Source organism: Pipistrellus hanaki, assembly GCF_964339955.1.
Source record: "Pipistrellus hanaki genome assembly, chromosome: 14".
Classification (NCBI taxonomy): Eukaryota; Metazoa; Chordata; class Mammalia; order Chiroptera; family Vespertilionidae; genus Pipistrellus; species Pipistrellus hanaki.
The window spans coordinates 13,614,175-13,635,046 of record NC_140516.1 but is presented as its reverse complement, the minus strand read 5'-3'; the positions used below and the strand labels follow the sequence as shown (position 1 = coordinate 13,635,046).

At 38.9% G+C, this 20,872-nt stretch overlaps 1 protein-coding gene across 7 annotated transcripts in view; it reads left to right on the top strand.

Annotated features, from left to right (window-relative positions):
* Positions 1–20,872, top strand: part of KAT6B (lysine acetyltransferase 6B) — a 176,346-nt gene that overhangs the window by 81,308 nt on the left and 74,166 nt on the right. The window lies entirely within an intron of this gene.

The following is a 20,872-nucleotide window of genomic DNA, read 5'->3' as shown; positions in this document are numbered from 1 at the left end:
TTTTTGGCAATTCTCTAGTGGCTGCTTGAACTACTAGTTGTCAGACTGACCTGATTTGTTTCACTCGTAAACAAAATGGCCTAAGCCACTGTTGATTTTTGTGGCGGCTCAGTTGCTTGGAGCAAGGTGCTAATGAGACACGGGTCATAGGTCCAGGCTCTGAGTGGGTTGGTAAGCTTTGCTCTGGCCCATGGCCCCAGACCCTGACTCCCCCTTGCCAGCTGTCACGCACATTTATGCCGTGGCTCTTTGTGGGGGGACAGAGCAGGGGGTGTAGATAAGACAAGGCAAATCTATCATCTCTGCCAGAGAAGACAGTTCCCACTGATAGGTCAGCAACCTTTGCGTTGGAAGAACAGCACATTAGTATTAGCTTGTGTCCATCTGAGTCTTTAAGAACAATAAACTAACAACCCCCTACAGTTAGTTTAGAATACTGCTCACATTTTAAGAAATGTTTGACTATAAGGATGGCCTTTTAGTTTGTAAAAGATCTTAGAGAATCTCAAATCATTCTCTAAAATAGGAAATTAAGCTTTTAGAGGTCAGGTTTGATAAATAGAAATAAACTGCAAAATTGCCATTATGAAGAAATCTATCATGTCTATCTATCATGTCTAGGAAATGTTTCCCAGGCCCCTTCACCCCAGCCAACCCCCTCTTAAATGAAAGGAAAGAATAAAAGGAAGGGAAGGTGGAAAGAAGATAGATATAGATATAGATATAGATATAGATATAGATATAGATATAGATATAGATATAGATATAGATATAGATACAGATGGAATGGTGCTCCAGAAAAGAACTTTTCTAGAACACATGTTTACTTTTTACTGTAGCATTTTATCTGATAATGTCTTACAAAAGAACCCAAAGAGAATTAAACAGGTTTTTCCTTTAAAAGCTTAATTTTGGTGGTCTGATGGGAAATATCTGAAGTACTATCAACAATAAAAAATATATTAAAAAATTAATCTGATCAAGAATTTAGACATCTCTTAGCAAACATTTTGAGTTCATAGGGGATCTGATTCAACTGTGACTTGAATTCCTAACGTAGATGGTGTAAAGCAGAGAGAGAGAGAGAGAGAGAGAGAGAGAGAGAGAGAGAGTGTGTGTGTGTGTGTGTGTGTGTGTATGTGTGTGTTACTTTGCAGGCCCTATGGTAAACTTTTTGGCTTATATCAATCGGTGAATCCTTGGAGAGGGTATTATATCACTGGTGCTGGATTATACACACACATTTCATTTCTATAGTCATGCTTGTGTTTTAATACTTATTAGGGGGGAAATGACCGCTTCTAACCTTTCATTTCATGGCTATTAATGCTTAAGATGAATTTTTTAAAAGAACAAATGTGAGCCAAGTTAAAGATTACTTAAGAAATAATAGCACAGATGAAGCAAAATTACTGAGGATGGTCTGAGAATGATGGAGAATTGGGAAACTCTGTCTTAATTGTACGCTGTGGCAGGAGAAACTGCAGGCCTTTGGAAACAGGCAGAGATTATTGGAGAGATGTAGCTAGAAGTTAAGCTGGCTTCGAAGTTCCTGTTTATGAGTGCGGGCTCAGGTAGGATAATAAGAGTTATGTTTAAAACAGATCTTTGAAATATAAACTCAAAACAATTTTACTGATGGGTCATGGGCAAATAATTCTATTGTTAGCAATAGTATGGAGAAAGAGAGGAAGATGTGAAAAGGAGAAGTATGGCATTCATTCATTCATTCATTCATTCAGTATTTCCTGAGCACCTGCTGTATGTCAGGCACTGTTGTAGGCATGGGAGATACAGTAGGGAACAAAACAGACAAGTCTCTGCTCTTAAGAAATCAATTTACATTTTATTGGGAGGAGACAGATAATAGTGAATATATAGCAAGTCTGCTGGTGATAAAATCTGGAAGGTAAAGCAAAGTGAGGGAGTGACAGGGCTGGGGAAGCAAGATTGCGCCAGGAAAGGCCTCCTTGAGAAAGTGACATTTGATCCTGAAGGAAGTGAGGGAACCCGCCAGGCATGGGGAAGGCGTGTTCTACGAAGACCAGATGGAGGAGAGTGTGCTTGGACACGGTTGAGAAGCAGGAGGCCGGTGTGGCTGGAGTGGAGTGAGAGGGGAGAGGGTAAGAGGCGAGGGCAGAGACAGGAAGGAGGGGCCACAGGAGCCAGCGTAAGGTCTGGCTTTGCTGGGAATAAGACGAAGTCTTAGGAAGGTTTTGAGCAGACGAGGGACATGCGCTGACTGACTTATGTTTCAACAGATGTTCTGGCTGCCCTGTTGCAAATAAACTGTAGGGCGGCACCAAGGAGGCTAACAAGGAGGGTGTTGCTATAAATCAAAAGATGTGATGACTTAGTGCGACAAGTGGACAGAGTCTGGATGCATTTTGAGGTAGAGCCAACAGAACATGGAGATACGACTTTGATGTGCAGTGTTAGAAGAAGAAAAAGACTTTTAAGGTTATTGGCCTGAGTAACTGGAAGGATGAAATTATCCTTTCCTGAGATGAACAGAGACAGTAATAGGAGAGTAAGGAGGAAGATGGCTTGGTAGGAGGTGAACTGAAGCTTATATTTCAAATAGCCCAGTCCCCTGCTCCAGTGCACACAAAGGAGCTGTGCTTGCTTTGATTCTGAATTTGTTACTGTAGATTTCCTGGAGTACTTTAAAAAAAAAAACAAAAAACTGTAAATAAAGTAGTCATAATATAGCCCATTTTGCTTAGGTTTTTCTTTTTTCAACTTCCTTTATAAGCTTGGCTTCCAAATAGCTGTGTATTCTGCCAGTTTGGTGACTAATTTGGATTATGGGTTAATAATAAGACATTCTTATAAATATCAATAGGAGCAGCGAAAGCTTGTATTAGGCAAAGAGTCAAAGAATGGGAATGACTAAAAAGCATATGCTAAGCCAAGGGAATATTAAGAGTTTTGATTTTGAAAGCAAAGGACATTACCCTTGGAAATAACTTTCTTAATTGGATATTTCCTACATAAATCTCATGATTGGTTTTTAAAAATGAAAAGGTATCATTACCTTCAAAATATTGCTTCTTAACCATGAAATTGACTTTTAAAAATTAGAAATTCTATGTCTGGCTTCCTACTGTGTTGATTCATTCCTCCTTTTGCCAAAGAAATAGAAAGTTGGATTTTGTGCCTCCCAGCCAGAGGAACCCTCTTGTATTTCTTCATCAGCCGATTAAGTGTTTCCAACTGCTCCGTGATGAAATCAGATGATGGAATCTGCCAGTTTGCTGTATTAAATTATTATTTTTTCAACTTGTTTTACTTGAGCCTTTGGGGCAACAACTATTTCTAAACATCTGAAAGTTAAAGGTCTAATGTTGGAATTTGTGGGATGCTAGAGGAGATCTTGTAGCATCTGTATCCCAATCAAAATGTAAAATCTCTTCGTTATTGTGGGAGAATCATCCCACACTTCCTTTCTCCCCTAGCATCCCCTCTCTCCCCAACCATGAAACTTTCAATGAAGAGGATTTCCTAAGAAGGTCCAGGATTAGTCTTATCCTAGTCTTCCTTTATAATAATTCTAGAAGCCTGATGCACAAATTTGTGCACTGGTGGGGTCCCTCAGCCTGGCCTGCAGGGAGCAGGCCAAAACTAGTTCTCTGACTTCCCCTGAGGGGCCGCAGATTGTGAGAGGGCACAGGCCAGGCCGAGGGACCCCACTGGTGCACGATCGGTGCTAGGGAAGGACCACAGGAAGGCTCTAGGGAATGTCTAGCCCATCTCGCCCAGTCCCGATCAGCCAGACCCCAGCAGCAAGCTAACCTACCAGTTGGAGTGTCTGCTCCCTGGTGGTCAATGTATGTTGTAGCAACTGGTCAAACGGTCGAATGGTTGGACACTTAGCATATTAGGCTTTTATTATATAGGATTATATAGGATTTCTTTCTTTTCTTTTTTTGTAATCCTTACAAAGTCACTAGTAATCACAGTGATTGGCAAAGAATAAAGCTAAAAAAAAAAAAAAAGGAATAAAGCTAAAACATTTTGTGAAACCTTATTTTGATATTGAGTCAGTTTTATTGCTTAAATTTCCTTCGCAGAATAACAGGTTCTGTTGGATGAGTGTTTGTTATAAAAACAATTAGTAAGGGATAGAAACTGACTATATAACAAGATGTGTAAGAATATATCTGAACTGGATTATTTGCTTCTTTGTACTTTCATAGCTCTTTAACAGTAACTCTTACAACACTCATTATGAGGTATTATTATATTTTAGGTGTCATTTTATTGTGTAGAGTGGGAATTTTTTTGTAACATAGTGCCTGATATAATACATTCATGTAGTCATTGAAAGAATGTTTTGAATGTTCATTATTGCTGGACACAGACACAATGTGTGCTCAGGAGATAGAATGGTAAGCAGAATGGTAAACAAAACGATGCAGAACATGGTCCTTATAGCTCAAGGCACGGTGAAGGGTAACCATGCAATTCAGTTACTCACTGTGTCCATGGGTACAGGACACAGTGAGTAACTATCTAATGTGCATATTAATATGTATTTTGTGAACACTCAATCATTAATTATTAAATTTTATTTTGAAATTGGATATGCATGTGATGTTTTAGACTAGTCAAACATGAAATGCATTTTTATAAATTATTGTATCAATATTGCCAATAGAGATCATATTGACTATTTGTTTTATGTATATGTTTTTAATAACCTGGCCCAGGTCCTTTCTTGGGTCTATGTCTCCATACATGTTGCACTTTTTCTAGTTCTCCACCTAGCAATAGCCACTCACTCTTCAAGACCCAGCTTCAGTGCCACCTGGTTCCTTCCATGTCATCTCACAGAGCTTGGTCCACCACTTCTCATGGAAGCATCAGGCAGAAGTTTGTTTAGGGAACGAATGAATGTGTCTGTGTGTGACCTTCCTCAGTGCACTCTGGAGAGATCTCTGGTGGCTTTCCTAGGAAGGAGTGACCTTGTCAAGTCAGTTCTATGTCTCATTCCTTCATTTTGGGATATTTATTTTTCCTCTTCTCATATAAGATTGTAAGGAGCAGATGTTAAACTGAAGTAAGAGTTAAGCATATGTAAGGCAGCAGAGTCATCGTAATTATCATGACGCTACTATTGTTCCTTGGAATACACAGTCCAGAAGTACAATCACAAAATCTGACTGGAGGATGCTACTGTTCCTAGATTTGAGCTAGATGTTGATGTAATGAGCAATTCCCTACCAATTAGTGTGATGGCCCAGTATAGGTGCTTGACAAGGCCCCTTCCAGGCTTCTGTGTGTCACTTCTCCCCCACACTCCACAGGTCCAGACTGCTAATGATTAATAGTCGCATCTGTCTACCGCAAGGGACTGCCTGGAGCAGATCCCTAGAAGTGAGACCTCACTGTTCCGGGGGATCTAAGGAAAACCTCTTAGGAGAGCCCGAATGATTCAGGAAATCTAACTGGGGAGCCAGGGGCTCAGCAGGAGGCACCTCTCCTTGGCTGACTGCAGCCTGCTGCAGTAAAAACTATTTGGGAGGCCTCTGATAGGCTTGTCGGGGAAATTGAAAACCTCCTTTGTATGAAACAGATCAATTAAAGGTCTGATTCAGAATCTCTGATAGGACTGGGGAAGGGGGAAATCTCAGGGAGCTCTGGATTTACTCAGGAGCCCAGCTCACTAGCCTCAAATCTCTCTCGCCCTTCCTCAGGTGTCTTTCTCATGACTTGGAGTGGGTGCTGTTTTCCTACCCACTTGCCTTTGTGGATGTCCTTTGCCGTTTATAAGCATCCATCACCATTGCAGTGCTGTCACACAACTGTCAGCTTCCACAGTGATCTTTGCCCTTGGGCACTATGCTGTCCAGCCTAGCAAGATTGCAGATCGCATGCTGCTTTCCTTGCTGGCAGCTAGAGGAGACCCTCCGAGCTGTCCTAAACTTGGGAGAGGATGCAACAGGCTTATGTGCGCTAACTCAAGTCATGAGACACCTGAACGTACCAACTAAGAGTGCTCTAGGAAAAAGGAATGGTCTACCCGGCATTTTATTATTTGGAAATTTCTTTTAATTGGCAGTTCTCTTTTTCATCAAGTGTAAGGATGTACGGTGCAAAATTCAAAGAAAAGCAAATTGTTTTTTGTATAGCTGTAGTATCAGATTTTTTACTCTGCTCCCAATTTGTGAAATTGTTAATCCTGTCCTATGAACAAGGATATTTGAATAAAGCAAGTATTGGTTATGCCAGATGCAAGGGTTTATTTTCTTTCTCTGGTTAAATGATCACTTTACTTGATAGGTAAGTAATTTTTGAAGGTCTCTCAAAGCCCATTGGTACATCAGACCCTAAAGAGGATATAGAAAGGTATAATAACTTCTCTCAAGAAACAAGTTGTGTGATTGAATGGTTAAGACTTATGCACGTGAAACAGAATGCTAGATATTTTGAGTAGTAAACAAGTATAATAATAGGATTTCAGTTCTAAGTGCTATGCCTGTAGGGAGGTAGATAGGTGAAAATAAATGTTACTTAGTAAAATGTGCTATTACAGAAGAAATGTGTCTGCAATATTTTCTCTTCTGTCAAGAGGCACAACTTGAATCACTGATTTAATCGCTGGGGGAGAGCCTGTATTTACCTTATATTTTAAAATTCTTAGTTCATTTATGTCTCCTTTTTGGAGAAGGCAAACATAGTTGTTAAATTTTTAAAGGTTTCATAGCTCTTCTCTTGAAAAATTAAGACATCAAGTCAACAAGTATTTATGGAGCACACTGACCTGGGGCCAGTGCATGCACATTTTTTCGTTTTTAGACAACAGTAAAGTAACCCTGGAATAATGCCTCTTAAGATGACTTTGATAAGTACAAGATGGTGAGCTGAGCTTTTAGCCAAAACCCTTCCCCCCCACCCCCCGCCCCCTTGCTGAATATTTTTCTCCTTTGTTGTGTAGAGTTTCCAGTTAGAAATGTTCAGACGGTCCAAGCTGCCATTTCATCACTGTCAGGATTTGTTTAGTGATTTGTAATTAATTGTATAAAAATTTGCAGAGCTTTCGGGGCTATATAACGGGTGATTCTCCATAGGGTGAGGCAGTGGTTGTTTGGGCCTCGTCTCTTACATCTGATTTGTCTTTCACGATTTTATTCCTGTATCTCTGTCACGCAGAGATTCTCTCCTCTTAATGGAATTTGAAAGTCATCATTTATCTTGAATGAAATTGGTTTCTTCTACCTATTGCTGGGGAATTTAGTTTTCTAACCAGAATGTCGGATCTATTTTATGTGCCTGCCAAAAAAAATCCCCAAATGCTGGCCGCCTGAGTTCTGGCTAATGTTCCCAGGCGCTCTGTTTTGAAAACATTCCGTTTCCACCCTGCGTTACAGATGCTCTTGCATACAATGAAACCCTGTGATAAATATTTTTCAGTGAACATAAAGTATGTGAAAAATAAACGAATGGCGGTGTTATCATTAGTCATACATTGACTGAGCGCCACCAGTATATTCATCATGTACGGGATGTAGTCCAACACACAGTCCCTATTTAGTGGTTTTATAGCCTAATTATTTGTGAAATGGTCATGTAAAAAAAAAAAAAAAAAAAACCAAGGAGATATCAGTTGGGTAAATTGTTTGCAAGTATGATTAATATCCTGCTCTGGGTAATTAATGCGAAGATACAGGTGGCTTCTACTGGACTGCTAGTTTCAGATATTTAAACAGGAAGTGTGTTTTCAAAATAGTTCACTGTAAATAAAATAATTCTTATTAATGCATCCTAGGTTCCGTTTTAACCCAGGTGAGAAAAAAGTGAGCATAAATCAGTTGTATTTACCATTTTTTATACCATTATTTATGTCTTAAAATTGGTCAGTAATGATTTGTTTAGAAAATGATTGAAGTTTTGTGGGCAAAGTAACAAATTTTATGTTTACCTTTTATTTTGACTCATAGACTTAGCTAAAATGAAACATACTAAATGTAGATATTAAAATTTATGTATTTGAACATGGATTTTTCCATCTGTATACTGATGTAGTTTTTGTTCAAGAATGATTAAGTCCACATGACTTTATTATAGTAGAAGCTTTTTTATTTGATGTGATAAGAATTGATTACTTTTAAAAAGTTGGTTAAAAGTAAAGAATAAAAATGACATAAATTTTTAAAAAATATTTTAACTTATAAGTTATATAACATGTATATTCATGCCAGTTGTTTGTTGCAAGCTCTATGATTTTTTTCTTTTTATCGTGGATTGGAGTTTCTCATCACTTTTCTTAACAATTTTCAGTCTCAGTTTCTTAAAGGTATTTGTGAAACATGTGTAATGCAGGATTTTTCTAGGTAGTAATTTCTCCAAATCTTGTATAGTTTTTTTGATTTTTTTTTTTTTTTTTTACTATTATTCAAGTCTGTCTAAAAGCATCCGACTAAGTGTCCATAGAGACTACAACTCTTTTTGTTCACATTTTATTGGATGTTGGATAACAGTACAGTATTTAATTAAGGTACTTAATTATAGTAGCAGGCATAACTGACATAAACAGATTTGAAAACAAACACAATTAAGCACCAAACTCAACAGGTGGAAGCAGGAGTTCCCTGGGCGTCCTAGGCAATAGCTTATTAGCTACTAGTGGTGAGCATTGTGTAGGGAAATAAAGAGCTCTGGAGAGTGAGGGTGTTTGTTAAATGCTGGTCAGCTAGGAGAGCCTTGTTCTTTTTTTAATTTGAGGCTCTTGCCAAGTTGGCTCTCCATCTAAAGGACCTTCTTTCTTTTCCTGTTCCTGCAGGGATCCTTGCTTGAGTCCATATATTTTAATGGTCATAGCCACCACTCCACCCCTTCCCCCTCGCATGCCTATTGCCCTTAACCTCTGTTGTTTGTTTCTAATTGAACGCTCATCTTTCATTTTGAAAGTTGCATCAAAATTTACTTTATTATGGCAGCCATATCGATTGACTACCCAACTTTTATACTTCAAGTCATACTTTATGTTCTAATTATACAGCTTCAAGGAAATAAAACTTCAGAAACCCAAATTTTAGTATCTAATATAGCATCCCTGCATATAAGTGCTCAAATATTTTTTAGCCATATGAAATCATAAAAGAAAATAAGACAGTTCTTGTCTTCCCATTTTTATTGAGATATAATTGACATTTGACAATTCTTAAGATGTTTAATTTCAAGAACTGTTCACCATACCCTTCTTTTAAAAGGGGTAGAGGAACTGATATTTTAGAAGGTGAGTTGCCAACTTTTCACAGAATATAGTGTTGAAGAAAGCAAGAAACACAAGTGCTTATGGGATTCATTATGTTGTCTGAAAATATATTCTTGAATTGTAAGTTTATGCTCTCTCCTCATGTAATTTGTAAACTCTTAAAGGCATGGATCATATGATCTCATTCTTTGAGTCTTCCATGACATAGTGGATAGTGAGTCTGTACTCTTTACAGTTGAAATAAGTAGTAGGTGCTCAAAGAAATGTTGACTGGCCAAAATATCTACATCAAATATAACAATAACTCAGAGCAACAAACCTCTTATTAAAAAAAAAAAGAAAAAAGAAAATATTTTATTGATTTCAGAGAGGAAGAGAGAGAGAAAGAGATAGAAACATCGATAATTAAAGAGAATCATTGATCAGCTGCCTCCTGCACGCCCCACACTGGGGATGAGTCTGCAACGCGGGCATATGCTCTGACCTGGAATTGAATCGTGATCTCCTAGTTCATGGGTCATCGCTCAACCACTGAGCCATGCCAGTTGGCTGCTAACTTCTTTTAGCTATTACTACATGTTATATATATTGTCTCAAGCATTTTAGATATGTGATCTCATGTAATTTACACAACTATCATTATTCCAATTCTACAGCTATAGAAACTAAGCGTGACTAAGGCTACACAACTAGAAAAGGGTAAAGCTAGGAACCAGACCCAGGAAGTCAGATTCCGGATTCTGTCCCTTAATTTCTTTATTTCTGCAGTTGGGTCAACAATCTTTTGGCAGCTTTCTGTAACAAGTTCTGGAAACTTAGATAAAATATGAACTTTCTCTTCACCAAACTAAAAGGAAAACTAAAAAATAATCCTTAGGCTAAGTAGATTTATGCTAAATAGGAAGCCTTAGGAAGGCCTCATTCGAAAATAGAGAGAGAGAGAGAGAGAGAGAGAGAGAGAGAGAGAGAGAGAGAGAGAGAGAGAGAAAGAAAGAGAGGGACCTGGAGACCAGCATGGTATTGTCTGATACTCAATGAGAAGAATACCTCCTTACGCTGTGAACCCTGCACTTTGTGCAGCAACACCTGAATGCGATGGTACCTTTATCAGGCTCTCACATCGCATTGCTGGGCGACATCAGGGAGCTCGTTTTTTCCGGATGGCTGTCCATCTGTTCTCCACGAACTCCTGGATCTGTGCCACTGCCACTTGGCTGCTGGCTTCGAGAGAGCCCAAATCATGAGCTGCTCACACCAGGGAGAACAAACAGGCTCTTCTCCTTAAAAGTGTCTGTAATTATATGACCGTGATTAGAAATAAAACCTTCTTTATATAACTTGCCGCTCACGAGGAAAGACTTTCTGCTTACACACCATTTTCCCCACTATTGTTTCACGCGTTGATCGGAAACCGCTTACTTGGGAGTAACAATGGACCATTGAATCCAGTGGAGAGACCCAGAGGCCCACACCCCCTAGTTTTGCTTTTGGGCCTTGGACTTAACCCCTGCCCGTTCTCAGCTTTTGGGTCATGTATGATACGGCTAAAACAACAATATAGGAAGTGTTGTATGTGACAGCCTTAATTCCTGCTGTTAGTACTTTGGGGGAAAAGAGAGATAACCTAGATAGAAATAACTTGTGAACAGAGGCACTGGTTTTGGTGCTTGTGGTTTAGGGTTTGAGTTTGTTGTCCTCGTGAAAGATAACCTCGTTTGGGTGGTTGTACAGTGTCCAAAGAGCTGTAGGTCACTGTTGGTTTTTGCCTGATGGTTTGAGATTGAGTAGATGTTGATTAATTCATGATCCCCAACTGCAAGGTAGATGTTCATTATTGACTAGACACATTCCCCTGGTGGTACACTGTTAAAAAGGACTCCGTTGTGAAATGCTCCTAAAGCTAAATCAATAAAGAAGCTCCTCAAGTTGTTTTCCCCCCATAAATGTTTGTTTTTTCCCCTTTAACTAAATGAGAAGGACTGTTAACAATTTCTGTGATCTGGATTGTTAAGGAAACTAGCTGTATCTTTGGAACAGTATGCTCATATGTTAACCATTCCAGGTGAGTATACAGTATTCATTGTACCCGTTAGCTGATTCATGTGTACATGTTGGCTTAATGGAGGAGAGTAAGTTTTCTTTCGAAAAGTATCATCTTTATTTTGGTGATGTGGGTAGAGAACTTTGCTTAGAAGATGCCCAAATGCTGATAAAAATTGCACGGGTTTTGAGATATAGTTCCATATAATATAAGAGTTTTAAAAATGGCTACAATTTCTGTTATGATCATGGCCAGTAATTGCTAAGCAATTAGCTGTACTGGCAAGAGTCACTAGGAAGTTTTCTGCCTTGGCAATTTTCTTCTGAAGATTTTTATTGAATTTAGAGCAATTTCTGGCTTTTTTCCCCTCACCATACAGACTTGTCCAGAATAACATTAGCCTTTATGAAATCCACTAAACTCAGTAGCTTCTGGGGCTGTTATTTTCCTCTCCTTGCCTGCTCTTCCAAGGTCCGAATGGGCTGTGGCCTCCTGCTGTGTGGACTTCCTGACCATGCCACCCCCTTCCGTAAATCTTTACAGTGCTTTCTCATTTCCTTTTGCATCTACTCTAGCTGTTCACCCCATACATCAAAGCCAGTCACCAGCAGGCTCTGGATTATCTCATTTCCCTCATCTGCTACTTATGTTCGTGTTCTCTCCCTCCCTCCCTCCCTCCCTCCCTCCCTCCTCTCTCTCTCTCTCTCTCTCTCTCTCTCTCTCTCTCTCTCTCTCTCCCTCCCTCCCTCCCTCCCTCTCTCTCTCTCTCTCTCTCTCTCTCTCTCTCTCTCTCTCTCCCTCCCTCCCTTCCTCCCTCCCCTTGTTTTAGGTTCCTCTAAGTAGCACCTTCCTTTTGAGCCATGGCCCAAGCACTATCATTTTTCTTTTTGTTCTGTTTTTTTCCTTCTGTTCCATATCCCTTCTGAAAGCCCATCTTCTGTGAAAGTCATTTGGAATTAAGCAGAGCTTGCTGATGGTCTTCTTTTCGTATAATAGACCTCCCATGGCTTCTCCCTCTAATATCCTTCCCTGCTATAAACTCACCACTTCCCACTTCCAAAATGACCCTTGCCCTCAACTCATGTGTAATAAGAGTATTCCCCATTCCTGTTCTGGTTACCGCCCCTAATTTAGAGACCCACCCGGGGGTAAAGAAAGCAGGTTCTGAGGTCAGTCTTTCAACTTGGAATCCGAGTTCTGCCACTTGCAGCTATGTTCCCATGGGCCCATTATGTAACCAGTGTCACAGTTTCCTCTCTCATGAGACTTGGACAATAATAACACCTACCTGAGGTTGTCAAAATAATTCAAGCGCTTCATACAGTACCTGGCACATAGTAAGCATGCAGTAAATATTAGCTGTTGTCATGAGGAGAGAGAATGAAATTCAAACTCATATTTTTATACACACACACACATATATAGATATATAGCACATGAGCACTCACATCTGTATACACATAGTTTGGAAAAACATTCATAATTGTGATATAATTTCTTTTTTATAAAATGAAAAAGATGTATATTATTAAATGCAAAACTGTAAAGTTGAACAAAATCCTGGCTATTGAAGCTAGGGTTTAAACAAAGCTGGGAAGCAGTGTACCAGTTGTTTGTACTTACTGACTAAAGATCTGGCACTAGTGGCTTGGTGTTTTTTTAAAAGCACCAAAGCCCCATATGTAGGTACAGCTACTAGCATGCTTTGGGATGATAGTGATTAGGGCAACCAATTTTTCTTAGGAAAGTTTCAAAAACAAGCAGTAGTCCATCTAATTTTAAGTAAATGAAAGAGAAATTTTTTCAAAAGGGTAGTGTGAAGAATGACTGTAGAAGGGAGACTACCCAGAGAAATCTGTCATGAGTGTCTGCATACCCCCTTTCAGGTCTGATCTATCTTCAGTACAGCATGAGGATGATTCATTGCTTTTGTTTTTCTAGGTGTTTGTTTTGTTTTGTTTTTTGTTTTTTTGCTTGCAAATATTTTGCTTGTTAAGGAATTTTATAAACATGCTGAAGGTAATCCTGGGCTGATGGGTTTATTTTATAAATAGAATACTTACCAGGCTTATGTTGATTATTTATATTTTTAAATGTTGACTGTAGATATCGGTGGATTTTTTCCAATTAGTCACTTATTCCTGATTTCCCAGGGATGTGTCAGAGAAACATTTATTTACAAAATAGGAATAATTTTAGGCAAGAACATGAAATCATTTACAAATAATAATAAGCGACTTAATATACCAATGGTTTTTGTGTATGTGATATTGGAGGACCCAGAAGTATGCAGTGTGCATGTGACTTTATTACTTACTAGAGGCCCGGTGTATGAAATTCATGCACTCGGGCTGGGGTGTCCCTCAGCCCGGCCTGCGCCCTCTCACAGTCCGGGAGGCCTTGGGGGATGTCCACCTGACGACTTCTCCCCGCTCTGGGGAGTGGGCCTGAGTCATCAGCTGGACATCCTTAGCGCTGCTGCAGAGGTAGGAGAGGCTTTTGCCACTGCCGCTGAGCTCACCAGCTTCTGTGGGAGTTCACTGGCCACAAGGGGGCAGCTCCTGCGTCGAGCATCTGCCCCCTGGTGGTCAATGTGCATCACAGCAACTGGCCATTCTGCTGTTTAGCCTATTTGCATATTAGCCTTTTATTATATAGGAGGTTATTTTTAGTGCCATTAGTCATATCTTAGAGGTTGCAACTCTTGTAAATGTAAAAAGTACTTGGATTTTTCCTCTATCCCCCATTTATTTATGTAATTTAACAGCTTATATCATTTTGGGTTGTTTTACTAATGCCGGTTTTGTAAAATAAAATTATTAGAAATTATAAGGGAGGGTGGAATGAAATAGGTGACTGGCATTATACTGTTTTATGTTTGTAATTTCATTTCTTTTCGAGTGTAGATTTATTCCTAGTGATATAAATTGCTGTTTTCTTTGGCAGGCATTAGAAGCAAGTCTATGTAAAATTATGTAATGTCTGAAAAGTTATATTCATGATTAATTGGCCTATCCTAGAATGGTATTTGTATGTGTGGAATAAGGCGATCATGCTTTTTATTTGGCAGAGAGTTAAAGTGCCCCTGCTTGGATCAAGTTACTCTACAGGGCTTTTTGACTGAGAACTGTATATTTAGCTTGATCTCTAAAAAGCATAAAATGTAGCCTCGAAGCCAAATACATAGGAATTAATATTGTAACCAAACTTAGCCTTCAGATAACTTCAAAAGCAGGCTATTCTACTAACACACCTTAGTAACAAATAAAGCCAAGAGATTTATAACAACGTTTCTGTGGCCTCTGAACACACACAGGACCTGATTAGCTAAGCGTAGGTTGTTTGTAGTGTCAAATATTATTAAATTCTGCCTGACCTTGACCCAGACTGATCAGTTACAGCGATCTGTCTATTTATCTAAGCTGGATTTTTACAGGAGCTAGAAAATAAGGCTTCTAAACAATTGCCCCTCCTATGTGTCCTTGAAAAATTATGACATCAATTAGTACAAACAATACAGTGATAGTGAACTTGATGACCAGAGAAAGAAAGAGTGCAGCAGTGGTCCTGGGGCCTAATGTTTTTAGAAAGTTAACTTCAGTTTTCTCATCTGTAATGTGGAGATAATAGTAACTTCCTTCTGGCATTTTAATGGTTAATTAAGTTCTTACTTGAATATCATATTGATATTCAAGTAAGTGCTCTTAACAAATGTTTGCTGTTACTACAACTACTAACTATTAGAACTGTTACCATACTACTCCTAGTCTGATAGCAGCTCTTCCTGCAGAGTATTGACTCCAGAGTTTTTTGCTCTTTGGTAAACCATCATATTAACATTGTAAAGCATATCCCAAGTTGAATATGGGTAATTTGGGAATTACTTTTTTTTTTTTTTTTTAAGAGGATACAGTTTTTGTTTTTTTTGTTTTTTAAATATGTTTTTATTAATTTCAGAGAGAGGAAGGGAGAGGGAGATAAATAGAAACATCAATGATGAGAGGAAATCATTCATTAACTGCCTCCTGCACATCCCCCCACCCCTAGAGATCATGCCCCCAACTCAGGCATGTGCTCTGACCAGGAATTGAATTGGTGACCTTTTTTGTGCATGAGGTGGCACTCAACCTACTGAGCCAGGGCCATTTGTACTTTTTTGTAGAAGCAAAAGAGTGGCAGTAACCTCAGTATCTTTAGAATGAAAGCAGTTTAGTGTACCTCAACTTTTTTTTTTTTTTTTTTTTAAAGGTGTTGTATGTTTATGTGTGCCAGGTCTATCAATGAAAATTTCTCAACGGACCTTTGGGAAGAGGATTTGAGTGTCCAGGAATTATACATAGAAGGGAGACTTATTTTCCATTTGGTGTATCTTTGTACTATTTGAATTTTTTTTAAAAAAAGCATGTATATGTTATTACTTTAAAATCAACAAAATAGCCCTTTCATTGAAGAGATTTAAGTCATGTCTTTTGTACTCAAGTTGTTTTTTACTTCTTTTCACTTTAAAATACATTTTAATTTCAAATTTGAGCTATCAGCTGTTAAAAATGTGGATACATGTTGGGTGGACACCCTGTATATAAGCTCATTTGTGTCTCTGGAGCCCTCAGGCCCATGGTTACTAAGAGTAAGCACCACGTTCTTTAAAATGCTCACTGCCCTGTATTTACTCTCCTACTTCTTAGACTCTCCTAAGCATAAACTGCCTGATGTCCTAATAACTCAGAGCTATGGTTCTCAACATGGGGTACCAACAGAATTTCCTTGAGGCTTTAGAAACATTAAGATGCCTAAGCCAATTCCAGATCTATTGAATCACATCTGTGGGTGTGACTTAGGCATGTGCATTTAAAAATAGGTGATTCTGATGTTTATACCTGATTAAGAACCACTGTGTAGAGAGCAATCCTCGGTAGGCATCTTCTACTAAAATATCAGCCACTATCCCTGCTCTACCTCCAGGCCCCGGGAGTGATGTACATATGGCACCAGAGTAGATTTTGGACCCTCTAGCCCACATCCAAGGAACAGTGTCACTCTGAATAGCCACATGGCTGTTGTGTTAGAAAAATAGTAATAATGATAGTGATGATGGTAACAAATCAGGTTTCTGCATCAGAATGAACATTTTCTGCAAATAAAGAACATTGAAAGTACATAGGGGAGATCAAGAGCCAGTTCTTGGAAAACATCAATACAATTCAGGAATCTTTAGCTAGCCTGATTTAAAAAGGGGGAAACCAAGATTACTACAATACCAGGAATTGGAGAAGAAATAGCATTGAACACATAAAAAGAATAATAACGAAATATTATGGCAATTTTATGCCAATAAAGGGGGTAATTAAGATGAAATGGAAAAATTCCTTGAATGCTCAAGTTATCACAGCTGACACCCACAAGATAATCTGAATAGCTCTGTATCTTCTAAAGAAACTGAATTCATAATTTAAAACTGTGCTGAAAGAAAACTCCAGGCTCCAGTAGCGAACAACTTTAATGATGAAATCTATCAAAAACTCTCTAATACAAATGTTAGATACATTGTTTGAGGAAGAAGAGGAAACATCCCAATTCCAAAATTAACCAAAGATATTGTAAAAAGAGGGAAACTATAGAGTAATATTTCTCCTGAATATAAGCCTAAGAATCTTTAAAATATTAGGAAGTCAAATCCAGAAGTAGTATAAAAAATAATATATTGCAAGTTTATCCAGAGAGGGATTTATCTAGATGCAAGCAATATTTATTGGTTTAATTTTGTTGTTGATAATCCTCACCTGAGTATGTTTTTCCATTGATTATTTTAGAGTGGAGTGGAGGGGGAGAGTTAGAGAGAGAAACACCAATGTGAGAGAGACACATCAGTTGATTGCCTCCTGCACTTCCCCCCACCAGGGCCAGGGATGCTAGGGATCAAGCCTGCAGCCTATACATACAATCCCTTGACCGATTGAACCTGGGACCATTCAGTCCACAGTCCGGAGCCCTATCCATTGAGCCAAACTGGGTAAGACAAATTAAAAAAAAAAATGGATTTCATAGAGAGAGACATTAATTTATTGTTCCACTTATTTGTGCATTCATTGGTATCTCTAGGGACCGAACCAGCAACCTTAGCATAGTGGGACAATGCTCTAACCAATGGAGCTATCCAACCAGGGCAGCATTTTAATATTTTTTTACTTAATATTTTTTAATTTACCTAGCTTGAGGTTTCTAATAAAGTTAAACCTCTATCTCCCTTATGACCCAGCAGTTCCACTCCCAGGTAATTTACTCAAAAGAGATGGAAACACATATCCAAAAAAAAACTTCTACAAGAATGTTCAAAACAATTTTATGCATTTTAGCCCTAAACCGAAAACAGCTTAAACGCTGATCAACTATAGAGGGAATAAACAAACATTGCATATTTTACAATCAAATGCTGTTCTAATTGAAAGAAATGCATTCTTGATATATGTGACAATATGAATGAATATGACATGATGAGTGAAAGAAGCCCCACACAAAAGAATTCAGTGTTTGGTTCCATTGATGAAATTTGAGAAGAGATAAACCCAAGTACTAATATGATGGCAGAAATGAGAGTAGTTACGTGGGAAGAGAGTGAGCTCTCTTGACTGGGAAAGGGCAGGAGAGAACTTTCTGGTTATGGAATGTTCTTGGTAGAGATGTGGGTTACGTGAGTATATGCATTTATTCAAAACTCTTTAAAATATACTTTAACTTAGTGTATAACAGGGTGAATGTATTTAGTTCCGCTGAACTTTACACTTAAAAATGATTAAAATGCTGGTACAGTTTATGTTATATATATATTTTATAATTTAAGAAATGTAAGTAGGATCTAAATGGGCAAACATTTAAAGTGTTTATTTCCCTCTTAACCATATGGTGTCCTATTATTATCTTTTTATTTGCCATTTATATACTTAGAATGTAATTTAGAAAATGAGAAAGTACCAAGTATGAGAAATAATGTTACAGTTATATAGTCAACAAATATTTTTCAAACATTTAAGTTCTTTATTATGTGTGGTAAAGATGAACCAAACAAGTATCTCCTTCAAAGAGCTCACAGTGTACTAAGCTTTGATTAAAAATATGCCCCCAAAAATTGATTTCACAAAAATAAAGAGCTTTTTCTTTCACCTTCTATATATGCGTTAGTAGGCTTCTGTAGACTCTTAAAGCTCTGGGAAATTGAGCTTAAAAATCCTTGCCGTGGGGGGAAAGCCTGTCGCATCTGGTGTTTCTCTTCCGGGCTCTGCTGTGGCTGGCATTGCATTAGTCGGGGAGGGGCTGATGTGTGCAGGCCCCGAACTGCCTGCAGTGATGCCGGAGCACCGAGAGCAGTGTCACCAGCGAGGTGCATTTAAGAGCTGGGATGGTGCCTGGCCTAAAGCGTTCATAGACCTAGAATTGCCCCCTCAAAGAAGTTTAGGGCAGAGTCCAAAAAGCAAGGTCAGAGCTCCTGACATTGTGGTGGTAATTACCCAAGCAAATCCTCTTTTCCTAATGCTTATGACTATTTTAATTGAAAGGGTCAAAGGTACGCTGAAAGGGAGGAACACAGCAGCAGACATCTGAAGGGCATGGAGATTCTGTCCATAAGATAGTTCATGTGTCCACAGGGCAATTGCGAATTGCGAGTGGTAATGGAATCACATACTTTGGTTGGTTCTGGGAGGGCAGGCACTCCTCCCAGAGGATTATATTCTACTTAGTAAATATTAGTGACTTATCTGATAGTGCGGAGCATTTCAACTGCCATTAGATCCCGGTGAATGCAGAAGCCTGTCAGGGAGGTGGTAGTGATGTTATTGAGAAAGTGACTGATATATGACTTTTCTAGCTTGTTAATATCCACGTCCCTATATCTCAACTCTTTATGTTCTACTTCTATGTTTGGATCTAATTGCAATCAATTCAGTTGCCTGTGTCTTCTCTGGACAGTTAACGCAGGTTCCTCTTGGTGGACTTGGTAATGAGAATGTCTAGGTTGTAGGCATCACATCTAGATCAAAACAAATGCCTCGGGCAACCAAGGAAGCCAGCTGTTTGATTACAGCTATGTGACATTTTGGAAAAGGCAAAACCTACGGATACAGTAAAAAAAAGATCAGTGGTAGCCAGGGCTTAGAAGGGGAGGGAGAGATGATTAGAGAGAGCACTGGGATTTTTTTTTTTTTTTTTTAGATTAGTGAAAAATGTGTCCATCATAAGATTGTCCAAATCCATAGACTGTACAATGTCAAGAGAGAACCCTAATGTGAACTGTGGACTTTGGGTGTCAGGGTGGGTTCCTCATTTCACACATGTACCACTGGTGAGAGATGTGTGGCAGTGGAGGTGGTATATGGGAAATTTCTGTACTTTCAGTTGCTGTGAACCTAAAACTACTCTAAACATAAAAGAAAGAAAAAACAAACTATTACCGATCTGTGACACTTGAATATGAATTGTTTTACAATTTTTTATTTTTCAAAACCTAGAGTAAGGTTTATATTATTTGCTAATATTGTGACATGCTTGCCAAAGAGAATAGTTTGTGAATCCTAAGCAGACTTACTGTAACCATGTGTTGAATTTCCAGCTGTGTTGAATCAGACTTTGATCCCTCTTAAGAAGATAAATTCGGTATCTGCAATTTTCAAATAGGAGGGGTGGAGGAGAGATTTTTCAAATGAAATCTTAAAAAGCCACGTCCCTGTCCAGATAAGAAATTAAAGACCCTGGGAAGGTAGTTTTGTCTCATTATCTGTTCTCCCTCCTCCCTCCTCAGCAAAAAAGACAAATGAGACGCTATTGTTCAACGCAGGGAACAGGCTTAGATTCGTTTCCTTCCAAAAGCCGGAGCGCTTTCCTTCATCAGCACTCACAAATGGCACACCTGCCTAATTAGAACAAGTTCTAGACCACAGGATGCCGTCTGAGCATTTCAATTAGCCCCACACAATTGATATCCGTGTGGCTCACGTTCTCAGAAAGTCTTCCTCCTCCTCCGAGTTCTTTGTGGCTAAGCTTTTATCGTTTTGTACTTTGATGGTGGGACTTTCCCAGTAGGTGGTCATTGACACTGTTTTTGCTTCCCAGTTATTTTTTAAATGAAAAAAAGATTATGGAGCTGGATAGGGATGCTTTTAGATATCTTTATTTTATTATATTTAATCTACTTGTTGTCGCTTTTAAGAAACAGGGAGCCCTCTTCGCTGTGACAGGTGGTAAAATACAGCAGTCACACTCCAGATCTCCATCCATCAGCGACAGTAAATCCTTTTCGTCCAGAGCCATACAGAGACTCAGTCCCGAGCCAGTGCTCCCTCACAGAACCCATTACCCACAGAGAAGTATAATGAGCAGCAGAGGTGATACAATAAAGACCTATATGGCGAGAGTAAAATTAGCGTGACATTGTTGCTTGTGAAAAGCCTTATGATAAGTATACATCTCCGGTTATCTTCTGGGAAAAATTATTTTGGCATCTATTTAGGTCAGAATTCATGACGGGCTTGTGAGACTAGCCTTGGGATGAAATGAAAGGTACGTGGGTGCAGAGAAAATGGCGACAGGCGTGCGGTGAACATTCTGTGCCCTGGAGGGCC